Below are 13215 nucleotides of genomic sequence, written 5' to 3'. Positions count from 1 at the left end.
TCTCACATTCATCTTTCATGCAAACTACCCACCTTAGGTAATCAAAGGGATAGAAATCAATATGATTTGAAGTGTGATCTTGAAGCTCTAGGCTGCATGCTGTTAAACACTCATAAAAGTTTGCATAATGCAAAAATGCATAAAATGCCTTGAAAAAAGAAAATAAATCCTAGAAAAAAGTTTTGTAAGAATATGTCATCTCCGTTTATAAGGCAAACGCTACAGCTGGTCCAAGAAAATAGACTGTCTGTGCCTATTTTTTCCATAGTTGTCTGCATAAACCATTGGAACTACAGCAAAATTACCAGTAAAATAGAAACTTTAACAAAGTTCTTGGCAAATGTTTTGAGACAACTGGTATTTCTGTATCTCATATGACTTAAAATTATTTTGTTGCTTCTTCAAACAGTGTTTTCTCCCTTCATTATGTCTTTTCCTACCTCAGGCCCTTTGAGGATGAGATAACATACAATAGAAATTTCAAGATCCTTGGATTTCACTGATATTTTGAGATTCTTCTGAGTTACCAAAATGCTTCTAAGTCCTCCAAGAATTATAGTGTAACTATTTCAGTTGGAAGGGACCTACAACAATCATCCAGTCCAATTGCCTCACAGCTTCAGGAATGGCCAAAAGTTATAGCATGTTGTTGTGAGCATTGTCCAAATGCCTCTTGAACACTCACAGGCTGGGGGCATTGATCTCCTCTCTAGGAAGCCTGGTCCAGTGTTTGGCCACCCTCTTGGTAAAAAAATACTTCCAAATTCCTGGTCTAAACCTTCCACGTCCAGTATAAGATTCCTTTATCTGGGCTTTTTTATGAACTTTTTATGAACTTGATCTTCATGTCAAATATTTTCTTGTCACAGTAATATGAACAGTCTTTTAAATACTTTATACATAGAGTTCAAACATATCTTTCCTATTTTTTTTCTGAGTAACTACTGATATCTGATTGTTAGTAATGCACTGTCATTCCTACTGAATGAAGAAGTACATAATTTCAGATTATGAAGTTTTATTTTTGTTCAGAAAACAATATTACATTAAGAATTGCACTAAAAAAATACTTAGAATAATATGAAACTACATAATAGACTAATAATTAATATCATATTAATTTTGTAGTTCAGTAAGTGTTCATGTTAACTTTACAGACAGATGAGACAGTCTATTTTCAAATAATTTACTATGAGGCCAAGTAAATTGTAAGATGTATGTTACACAAATTTGCTGTAAACAACATTAACAAAGCAATGAAATCTTCTGAAAGCTATTATTTATTGTGTGAAACACTTGTAAAGTTAAATTGCATATTTTGGATTAAGTGTTTACATTTTCAGTACATCTGTTGTATAGGAATATTTCAGATAACTATAATGACTTCACGTTTTAAAATTCTTTCTTAGTGTGAATCTACTTCTCAAAAGACAGTAATTTTACTTTATTTGATTTTTATGAAATAAAATTAGTGTATGGCATATGCATATATGATAAACACAAACAACATGATTCCTGCAGGCCATTTTGTAGGTTATGGCTGTTGTTTTTATGGGAAGGGAGAGCCTGCCAGTATGCTTTGCTCTACTGTCAGGGTGTGTTATCTGAGGTAAAATGATTGCCTCTAAGACATTTTTATGTGTCCATGAGTGGCCACACATGGAGGTATAATTTTCATTCTCTGTCAAGATAGAAACCATTACCAATTTGTTATGTTTTCTTTTGTTTGGCAAACTTCTCTCTGCATATTTGGCTGAGCTGCTGTATTGGCATGGTGCATAGCAGACGTTTGGGCACTTTTCAGCAGCATTCTACTTTTTATGCAATAAAAAATGAAGAAATATGACTCTATTGTAAACAGTGTGTATGGTGTTTGATAATTATTACCAGATTTTACTGTCTAAGAACGCATCTGAGGAACTGCTGCGAGGAGTGCTGAAGAGAAATGCATAAGACTAAGTTTTAATGTGGGATATCAGAATCTTTGCTGAGACATTTTATTGCAACCTCTGCTGTTCCGTGAGAATTATCTATATTTGTCTGCAGCAGTCAAAATCCAATTTCTTTTACAAAATTCAAAAATATCATAATAAACATGATATCTGCTCAAAGAAGGGATCAAAGAATAAAAATGTCTGACAAAAGTAAATGGACACAATTTTACAGCATCTGGGTACCTTAGAAAGACATTCTTCATCTAAGTTCTTCCAGGCATTATTTCCCTCGTGGCTTCATGTTGAGAACTAGTCCTTGTGCTTTCCTCTTAATGATTGGTTAGATGTCCTCATTACTATTTAATCACTAGTTGTTCTTTATTCGTTTTCAATCCAAATAAGAAGGACTCAGATGCATTACGAGATTCTTCTCTTTCTTAAAGTTTGTTTAGAGTGCTACAGAGGTACGTAGAAATTTTCTGGAAGAACTCAGCCAAATCTTAGCTTAAAATCTTAACCAAGATGACTTTTCCCCAAAATTGACCTAGGTGAGGTCAATCACAGTTGCAGTGAGGTGTCATTTGCTTAGAAACTAATATTATGAAAACCAAATGTGTCACAGCAGAAGACCTATCTGGAATAGTTTATTTCTTGATAGGCCTGAATTTGAAAGAGAAAATACTACACAGGCTACGCTTATTCAGAGCATTGCTGCTACTCGTTTTGTTTAGGACTTACCATAACACATACACTTGCATGCATGTGATACCCATTCAGGTAGTAATGACACTTCAGGGTGCTGATGATAATATCAAAGAGTTACACCTGTAGTCAAACACAGATTTCATTCCAGAAGATGTTACATAAGCTGCAGATAATGAAACTAATGATGTAGATCCTGTGAACATGACAAAGTATTTTTCATAGAGAGAATCCAGCAATTGGATAAAAAAATTCTGATGCAATGAAGAATCAAAATTTTTTTTCAGTTTATCTGTACAAAATATTCCCCTTCAAATAGGATAAGAGTCATACTTAGTACTGTAAAATACTCTTTGATCAAGTAATTCTGAGAGTTCCAAGTGCTTTTTTTAAAAATGTGAAATCTGAGACTAGATACAGCACTCAGCTAAGTCTTTGCCTGTGTTGAGTGGAAGGATTACTTTTTTGTTGCTGGTTTTTTTATGCCTGGTTTACAATCCTTTCTAAGCCACAAATCCTTTCCTATTGAATGAATGGTTGCTTGAGTTCTGTCCTACACCCATACTGTTGATTACTCTTACTGGAATTTAGCCATTGCACTTTTAAAATTGTATCCCATTTTTCATACTGCTACTCCTTTTTGCCAAAATCACATGAATTCTAAATACTCCAATAAACATTCAAAACTTCATATTATACATACGTTCTGTAATTGTATTCTTCTCCAGTATAGTCATAAGTGGAAATGAGCTAACCAACCATTACCACATTAAGCTTTTCACTTTGATATTTAACTATGGCTGTCTACTCCTAAAATCAGGGCTCTCCAGATGATTTTTTAGGAACCTTACGTGCTTGTGAAATGAGAGAAACATATCTACACTTTACTATATGGAATACTAGTTTTTCTGGAAGGAACAGATTCTCTGCTATAAAAATACATGTCCTAAACCAAAATTCTGGACTTACACTCTTCTCTCTCTGATCTTTTAAAACAAGTGGAGGTTTCCTGAAACTGCAAGATTTGTTGGCATGCTGAAGTATAACTAGTGCTATGGCAGCTTTTGAGTTGGTGGAATTTTCTGTTGTAAGGAAGCCGCCACATTGCTTTTTGAAAACTCACCTGGTTGCAAAATCAATTTAGTATATATCTATGTAGGATCTCCATTATTTATACAATCTCACAGACAAAATGCACAACAAGGTTCAGGAATCGCCTCCAGTACCATTCTTGAATTTAAAACTTAATTGTCCTTATCAAGTAACTGAAAACTCAAAATTATCATTACTCCATACCACTAAAATAGCACACATTACACACAAAACCAGTCAAGTTTACAGAACCTTATAAGACATGGAAGACACATAGGTTAGGAAATCATGATGAGTTATTTTTTGCATGGGTTGATTGAGAACACATGCCTGTTCATTCACTTCTTGGGACTGATTCTTGTTAGTGTCTTTATCCATGACAGAGGCAGTAGGACGGAGTGTACCCTCAGTACATTTGCAGGTGACAGGAAGCTGAGGAGTTCAGGTGACACTAAAGACATGGAGGCCACCCAGGGGCACCTGGACAAACTTGAGAACTGGGTTCATGTGAACCTCATAACATTCAACAAGGATAAGGTGCTGCATCTGGGCCAGGGCAATCCCAGACAAGAGCGCAGACTGGAAGCAGCCCTGCCAAGAAGGACTTGGTGGTGGGTGAGAGGCTGGACATGACCCAGCCATGGGCACTCCCAGCCCAGAGAGCCAAACGTGTCCTGGGCTGCATCCAGAGCAGCGTGGGCAGCAGGGCCAGGGAGGGGATTCTGCCCCTCTGCTCTGCTGAGACCCCACCTGCTGGGCTGCATCAGCTCTGGGGTCCCAGCACAGGAAGGACATGCACTGTTTTGACCTGCTCCAGAGAAGGAACACAAAAATGACTGGGGGCTTGAATATCTCTCCTGTGAGAAAAGGCTGAGAGAACTGGGGTTGTTCAGGGTAGGTAAGAAAAGATTCTGGAGAGACCTTATTGTGGTAGGTATTTCAGTAATTAAATGATGATTAAAAGGAAGAGAGAGAGTGACTTTTTACTTGGGCAGATAGAGCCAGGATGAGGGATAATGATTTTAAATTAAAAGAGGAGAGATTTAAATTAGATGCTAGGAAGAAATTCTTTACTTAGAGGATAGAGGATCTAGAAAAAGTTGCTCAGAGGGGTGGCAGATGACTCATGGCCGTGGGGTTGAACTGGGTGACCTTTAAAGGTCCCTTCCAACCCACACCATTCTATGATTCTGTAATATGAACATTGCATTGAGGTGATATTCTGTTCCTGCTTAAAAACTATTTCCATACTGATAATCTGAGTTCTAATAAATATGGTTTTACATTGTTACTTCTGCAGTTTTGACTTTTCTTTCAGTTTTAATGGAAGATGCCAAATTCATCCTGTTGGATCTTCAATATTCAGTGTATAAACTGAAATATTAACATGTGAAAGTTGTACCTTACCAGATGAACATGATTATGTGAAGTGCATTAAAATTGCTGCCACCAGGGAATCAGCCAGAATCTGTATCATCCTCTGTAGGAGGATTTGGTCTGTTACTAATCCATCAGTTCACAAGTCAGGGCTGAAAGTAGACCCTTCGGTTGATTTTAGAGCTTGTGTTACAGTGAAGCCCAGTAATTTTTCCTTCATTCTGCACCTGGCTAGAAGTTTAGGATTTCTTCTTCAGGATTCAGATCTCATCATTGGTCTTTATCTGCTCTCAGTAATGCACTCCGCAGCCTTTCAGAATTTGACTGAGATTGCCAGCATGCTATTTAGTTCATTTAATTAATGCCATTGCTTCATAACTGAACCACTGCAGTGTTTCCTGGGTGGAATGTAAGGTGTTACATGTGAAACATAAAGCTTCTTAATCTTCAGAAGAGATCAGCTTTTTCCTTCCCTGTGGAGTGCTGTCACAGCTGTAACTAAGCGACAAATGTAAATAAGTCACTTAAGTATTTTTGAAAGTATGTCTAGACTCTGAAACTTAGTCTTTCTTTTTATTTGAAATAACATAAATCCATTCAGCTTTCAGATATACTGTGGGACAAGAAAGAATGAGTAAAATGGGAATTTGGAATGAGGTGGTAGTTTTTCACATGGTTTTTCAGTTTAAAGTTCTTCTGGTTACTTACCTTTGTTGAGTCTAAACTATTCTAAATGTTGGTTAATTTGAGGTATAGGAAAAATAGACTTTTAAATCAAAGGGAAAAAGTCAACACCTGAAAATGCTTTCCAATTTGCACAAAAGGTTGTTGTGAAAACTGTGTCACAATAAAGGTATTTTAAACAAAAAGGTATTTCATGTCTTGCTAAATGGATGGTTTCATGTCCATGTTGTGTAATTACTAGTGTTGTAGAAACTATCGTGCTCTAAGTTACTGGTAAAAAATCTTATGTAATATAACGAGGATCAAAATTAATTCAAGTGACTTTAATGACATGCCCACTTTAATACATTTTTTTAAATCTCATGTATAATAGAACATATTTTAAGCATATCTTCTCAGTCAAAAAGTATTTTGATTTGCACAGTGATGCTTTACACAGATCAGATCACCTGATTTTAGCAGAAATTGAAGATAATAAAATCTGGTTTTATTAATGTATTGGCTCTGTGGACAAAATACTCACAGCAGTTCAGTGCTAACCTGGTTTATATAAGTCAGATACTGTAATCTGTTCCAAATTCTGAATTTCAGGAAACTGTCACTGAGGCCACTTAAATATTGTGGGAATATTGGGTGCTAGTACTGAGCTCTTTTTGCCAGGACAATAATTGCAATTTGAGTGTACAATTTTTTACCCAGTTTGTAGAGATAGTTTTATTTTACTCCAGAACAAACAAAAAATAAATCTGTATACTGAAAGAAGATATTCTCTATTCAGCATCAATAGTTATTCACTCTATCTTCTTTAAGAAATGTTTTTGTTCATAATACAAGGAAGTCTCCTTGCAGAATATTTTTTTTGTGATTGTGATTTTTTTTAATGATTGGTTTCTTGAAAATGTGGCACTATCAGGAGTGGAAACACACAATATTTTACTTACCTTGTATTCTCACAGTAAAAGGTTTTGTAACAGAGAGAGTTTAGGTCTTAAAACAGTATCAAGGCATCACTTTAGAATGTCTGTTGTAGAGTATAGGCTAGAATTTGTTTGGGCTTGGGTCTTTTTTAATTGAAACAGCAATATCAGAATCAGGTAAATGTTAAAATTAGCCAGACTGTTTTTATCTTACCATATTTAATTTCTGTTAAGAACTAAGTCACATTGTACACTGTTAGTATTTAATCCATATACATTTGATAATCTGTTCCATTTTATTTCCTATATGCAGCATATACTATTGAAATTTGCAGGGTGAAGTTCTTCAAGATAAACACCTAAAAATACTGGTTATATTTCTTTTATAAACTTTATATTATATACATTTTATAAAATGCAGACTTTTTTTTCCCTACAAAACCTTAAATTTAGGGTTATGAAATATGGCTTCCTCAAGATTAGCACCGGTCTTTGCAGCTTCAGTTTCAGAAGCTTAACTGTGACAAACACAGTAAACCCCTGAAAGCTAAGCTGCAGTCTGTTTTACATGCTGATGCTAGCTTGGAGAATGACAGAAAAAGTGCTGCTGTAATTTATGCCAGTGAGGCACAAAGATGGATTAAAGCCATGTTTGCTCCCCTCCTCCCATCCAGACTTGAGCCAGCGTTCCTTCACTAGTCTGGAAAAACTGGCTCTATATTAGGTCTCTCCTGCTAAGGCCATTGATTTACTCAACTACATTTTTTAAAAGTTGACAAAATACTTACTTGATTGTTACAAAGGATAAATGAATGCCAGAGGTCTGTATTAGAAACACATTGGAAAGAGAGGTTTCTTTTCTGTTTGGCAAAAAAATAAGCATTTGTTTGGGTTTTAGTACTGCCACTAACCTTTAAAGGAAGAAAGGGAAAAAAAACCCTTCTGCTGTAAATCTTTCTTTTTTTCCTCCAGTTTTGTCTCCGCCTTCACCCCTGTACTGCTAGAATATGCTAGAATATGGTCAGACCTTGCTTGATCAGTAAATGCAAACCCCTACCCCACTGTTTCAGTCAATAATTCATATTAACAAATCTGCTGATATTGTATATTGATTGCCTCTAGCTGTTCAGCATGTCTGAGAAACTCAGAGCATTTGAAGTGGGGTTTTTTGGTTGTTTATTTTTTGTTAATGCCTCTACATCTGAGCTTATTTGGATGAAGCATCTGAATTTTGGCTACTGTTTGACTTAAATTCAGAGATGATCCATGCTTCAGTCAAGGCATATCTAGTGTTAGATATACTGTCTGGAAATCTGACTTTTTTATTGCCAAAAAATCTAGTAAAGAATGAAGAAATAATCTGCTAAATCTTTATTAGCCTGGCTTAAGTTTTCTGCATGTTTACACACCTTTTCAAGCACCCTAACTTCATCTCATTGAATGACATATTTAAGTAAAGATTTGGATATATTCAGAATGAGAGAGAGAGGAGCAAAAGAAAAGGGAAGGTGTCCAGAGAAATCTGAATGTTTTGAAAATCTGAGTATTTTTATGCTAGAAATAATCTCTTTTCACTCCAGCTCCGTGGTGATACAATAATGCCTGACTGCTTGTGTTAACTTGGGGAGGTGATTTGCTGACTGACTTCAGAGTATCAGATGTTGTACAAGCTATTGCCAGAGACAGGATGCTAGACTGGATGGATCACTGGTCTATTCTGGTATGGTGGCTCCTTACAGTCCTTGGATAAATGCTGTGTAGAGTTTTTCTGTACTGGTGTGCTGTCTGGAACAACATCTGGAATTTTCATTTTAGTCTTCCATACCAATATACTCTACCAGGAGTAGTTGTCTATTTAAAGCATCCATCTTCTTGCATCAACTACGTAACATTTTTATGAAAAGGTCAAGGATGTAGTGTAAATATACTGTATATATAAATTGTTAGAGAACAGAAGCAATATCAAGATAGGATAACAGAATTTTATGTAGAAAAATATTTATTGCTTGAACAGTAAGTCATTATAGTTTTACATAGTTCTCCTGATACTATGAGAACTCATCACATTTTCCCTAAGATTATCACTGAATAAGGTGAGCTTTTTCATAGTTAAGATGATTTCCCCTCTTCTTAGAAGATAACTTAAAATTAAATGTTCTTTCAAGAGAACAAGATTTTTAGTACAATATTGAACAATCCAAGGATACAATACTATATTAGTGTTCACCAAGATTGGGTTACTTTGTTGCTAGTTTTGCAAAAACTGGTATCTTTTTAACTGGGGTTCTTTTTAAACTGGAGGTCCCATGGTTAGTGAAACTATTAGTTTTTTATGACCGTAAATGTTTTGTGATAAAATTAAGCATTACATTCAAACAAACTATCTCAAAAATTATTATTTTTGAAATATGTGCAGAAGTTCTGTTCTCATCATTTTATGCTGTAGGCCAACACAGAGAGAAAATATAAACAACTAGCTCTTTGGTCTGTGGACAACCCAAAATTTGCTGGTCTTTCTGAAGAGGTTAAGCCAATTTTCAGTCCTCCAGTAACTGTAATATACGAATTCAAAGGACTAGTTAAAGTTAACAGAAGTGTAGAGGCTTTGTATAATATTTTTAAAGTCTGTTTTTATCAGTTTTACTTGGTTAACACTGGGGAGGTTTTTGCTTTGTGCAAGAGCAGCAGTAATAAAAAATTGTTGTCATGGTTTAACCCAGCCATCAGCCAAGCACCAGGCAGCTACTCACTTACTGCCCCATCAGCAGAGTCTGAGAGAGAATTGGACGGATAAAACCTGACGGGTTGAGATACACATAGTTTAATAGGAAGAGCAAAAGCCCCACACACAAGCAGAGTAAAACAAGGAATTCTCCACTTCCCATGGGCAGGCAGGTGTTCAACCATCTCCAGGACAGCAGGGCCCCATCCTGCATGACAGGAATAACTTGGGAAAACAAACACCATCACTCCAAACATCTCCATTTCCTCCTTCACCCCACTTTGTACACTGAGCATGATGCCACATGGTGTGGAATATCCCTTTGGTCAGTTAGCATCACCTGTTCTGGTTGTGTCATCTCCCAACTTCCCAGGCACCCCCCTGTCCTCTCACCAGTGTGGCAGTGTGTCCTCTCATGCAGTGTTCTGCATGAGAAGCAGAAAAGGCCTTGGTTCTGTGTGAGCTCTGCTCAGAAATAACAAAAGCATCATGATATTATCAACCCTGTGTTCAGCACAAATCCGAATTACAGCCCCATCAGCCACTGTGAAGAAAGTTAACTCTATCCCAGTGAAAACCAAACAGTTGAAGGCTGAAATATTGTAAGCTAATAGACTTGGGTCTTGCAGTTAACCTCAGGAGAGTGCAGGGGAGGGGCTATGTTTATAGCAATAGTAAAATTGAAAATTTCTGTGTAAAAGTCTGTATTATAATCACTAACATGGATTGAAACAATATAATTTTGACGCAGTAAGTATTTGATGTGAATACTTAACATTTGAAGTGGGCTGCAACATGGCACATAGCTGTATTAATAACTGTTTTCTCACTACTCTTCTAAGCATTTTTTCAACATTTAAAACTTCTATAGAATAGCTAATTATTTGGATTTTTCTAGATCTGAACAACAAACTTTATTTCTCTTTTTAAATATCAAGTCAATAAACATGAGAAATAAAGGGTTTTATGAAAGCATTAAAAAAATTGGCTCTTCCCATCATTAGGAAGGGAGATGAGGAAAGTGAAACAAGGAATGTGGAATGGTAAAAACAAGTACTTAAAAAAAGAAAGAGTGAAATCTCTTAGTGGTAACAATCACAGCAGAAACCTAAGACCAGAAATTATTACTAGAAAGTATTGTGTGAGTCAGCCTCTTCTCCCAGTTAACAAATTATTAGACAAGAGCATGCAGCCTTAAGTTTTACATGGGGAGGTTTAGATTGGATAGTGGGGAAAATTTTCTTCACCACAAAGGTTTTCAGGCATGGGAACAGGCTGCCCAGGGAAGTGGCTGAGTCACCTTCGCTGGAGGTATTTAAAAGACATGTAGATGTGGCACTTCAGGACATGGTTTGGTGAGCTTGGCAGTGCTGGATCAATGGCTAAATTTGTTGATCCAAAAGGTCCATCCCAACCTTAGTGTTTCTATGGTTCTCTGATTATATACTTAGCTAAGTGAAATCATACTTTGTTTGGCAAACTAGGCATGATGGAAATGTGTGATACAGTGTAAGGTTTAAATACAAAGTGCTACAGAGGGGTACAAGCTTTTGTAGGTAATTTAGCACAGCTCCAGTACTATGAGTTAATGAGACAAAGGAAATAGTTTCCTGAAACATCTTTTTGGAGAACAGAAGTGGCTGTGTGAAACAGTAATAATTAGATAGATTAATCTATCTTTCAGACTGGGTCTATCACGGTATTAGGATATCAACTCTCATTGCTGTAAGAATTAAAAGCTACTTCAAGTAAAATTTATTTTTTCTTTTAATCATCTGTAAGAGAGAGAAACTTAGATTACAAGACTCCTTAGGATCAAAAGAGGGATGATGTGTTATGTTATACAGGAAGGAAAACAAATCTGGATGGTGACACAGGGCAGAGAGAAGCTATGAAATTTGCTAGTTGTATTGCACAGAGCACTTAGTGATAGTTGCAGATTTCATTAGAGACACAAACATACTTCCTCTCTCCTGCTGCATTGTGTTTACAAAATTATTTGTAAAGCTCTTGGACACACTTATGCAAGAAATGACAGCAGCCTGATCCAAGCGGCTTATTTTGCTTGTAGTATCTCAATTAAAAAAAAAAACAAAAAAAAAAAAACTGGAAAAAGATTAGATGTTAGTAATAGATTTACTCCTTCCAAATTCCCTTTGTTTTATGGCCTTGACATTCTTTTTGCCTTGTTTGTACTCTTGTTCTCTTGCCTTGATTCAAAATTTTTGCTTCTTTTTAATTGTCATTTGACAATTTTCTTCACTTGATTTAAATTTTGATAAGTCTCCTTCTCTCTGTTTTTTGTTTCTCATTCTTATGTTTATTTAGTCTTTACCTTCTTCAATTTTCTTTTTTGTTTTTGGTAGTATCTTAACTGTCTCTCAGTCTTTCTCAAATGTCTCTCCTCTTCCTATGCCGCCCTACTGGGAGTGGAGAGAGTGCCAGTGAGTTCATTCTTCCAGAACAGCCTAACTTTTATTTTTTTTTTCCTGGGGAGAGAGATCTCCTTTGCTTTGATTTGTGTATTCTCATCTGTTTTCTCATATGTGCACTTGAGTTATTTTTCTGTCCAGTGCCTAGGTATCTTGAAGATGATGGAAGTAAAGTGCTAGAATGTTTTCTACATTAATGATTGATGCTTACACTTCAACATTTACTATATTTGAAGGAAAATTAGCATCAAGTAGAATATAATTTGCAGAAAGCAGTCATGTTTGAGTATCTATTGTTTTTGTTTTAAATATGGGATGCTTTGTGAAATTGAGAAAAATAGGAAGCCTGTTACTTGCAATCAATGTTCAATTCAGAAACAACTCGTACTACTAGTAGTTATGGTCCATATTGGTCCCATTTTTTTAGACTATACAATGCAAGAGGCAACAATGAATTTTTTGACACAGATACTTATTCCTTCTGTATTCATTTTAGTCAGCCTGATGGAAAGAACCAATAACTATCACAAAGCATAGCCATAATATTCAAAATTGTGATACACAACATTTTACAGCAACATGATTAGTTGCTTTATTTATTTTGTATGTATCTAGTGCAAAAAGGAGTATGGCACCAACTGCAGTGTTATATGCAAGCACATCCAAAGTGCAAGCTGCCTAAAACTGCTTGAGAATTTGCTGTTGCTCTGCCAGAAGCTACTACCCTTACAGCAGAGTTGGCAGGTTGTAACTTTTGCTCACACTTGTTGATGATTTCCTGTTTAAAATGCTGATGTTGCTAAGTGCAAGATAATGTCCCAGGTTTCCCTGCAGACACCAGGTTTTCTCTGTGGGGCCAGCTGTGCAAGGAAAGTTGAAGGGGACAGTAGGCAGGTGGTAGCAGACAACAGCAATATCAGTCTGAAAAACAAGTGTGGTCTTGGACAATACAGCTTTGAAAGTTCATTTCAGTTAATATAAAAATCACTGATGCATGAGTATACGTGGAGGTTTCAGCTTCATCAGTAGAGCAAAAGCATAGTGCTTCCTTACTCTTGCCAAGATTCAAAATTATTCAGCTCACTAATTGCCACTTCAGTTTCTCTCAAAGGGGGTTCTAGAAAGGCCAAAGCTGTTGGACTAGGGGGCTTCTCTTTATGCTACACTTAACATGACTACCACTTGTCAGCAGCTGGCATATGGTTCAGATCCAGTGCATGGCTCACACATCTCAAAAGCAGAGGGATTACAGTATATCATATCTTTTCTTACAAGTATCATCTCACTAGAGTAGTTCAAAAGAGCCTGATCTGTTTGCTGACCTGAGAATATCACTACACCATAAGAGTATCCAT

At 36.2% G+C, this 13215-nt stretch overlaps 1 protein-coding gene across 1 annotated transcript in view; it reads left to right on the top strand.

Annotated features, from left to right (window-relative positions):
• The window catches only part of CWC27 (CWC27 spliceosome associated cyclophilin), a 100028-nt gene that overhangs the window by 82888 nt on the left and 3925 nt on the right, over nucleotides 1-13215 (top strand). The gene's annotated exons all lie outside the window — the stretch shown is intronic.

The sequence above is a fragment of the Pseudopodoces humilis genome, chromosome 4, assembly GCF_049639895.1.
Source record: "Pseudopodoces humilis isolate 2021_Gansu_Grassland_sample_001 chromosome 4, ASM4963989v1, whole genome shotgun sequence".
Lineage (NCBI taxonomy): Eukaryota > Metazoa > Chordata > Aves > Passeriformes > Paridae > Pseudopodoces > Pseudopodoces humilis.
The sequence above is the reverse complement of the archived record's forward strand: the minus strand, read 5'-3'. Positions and strand labels throughout refer to the sequence as shown.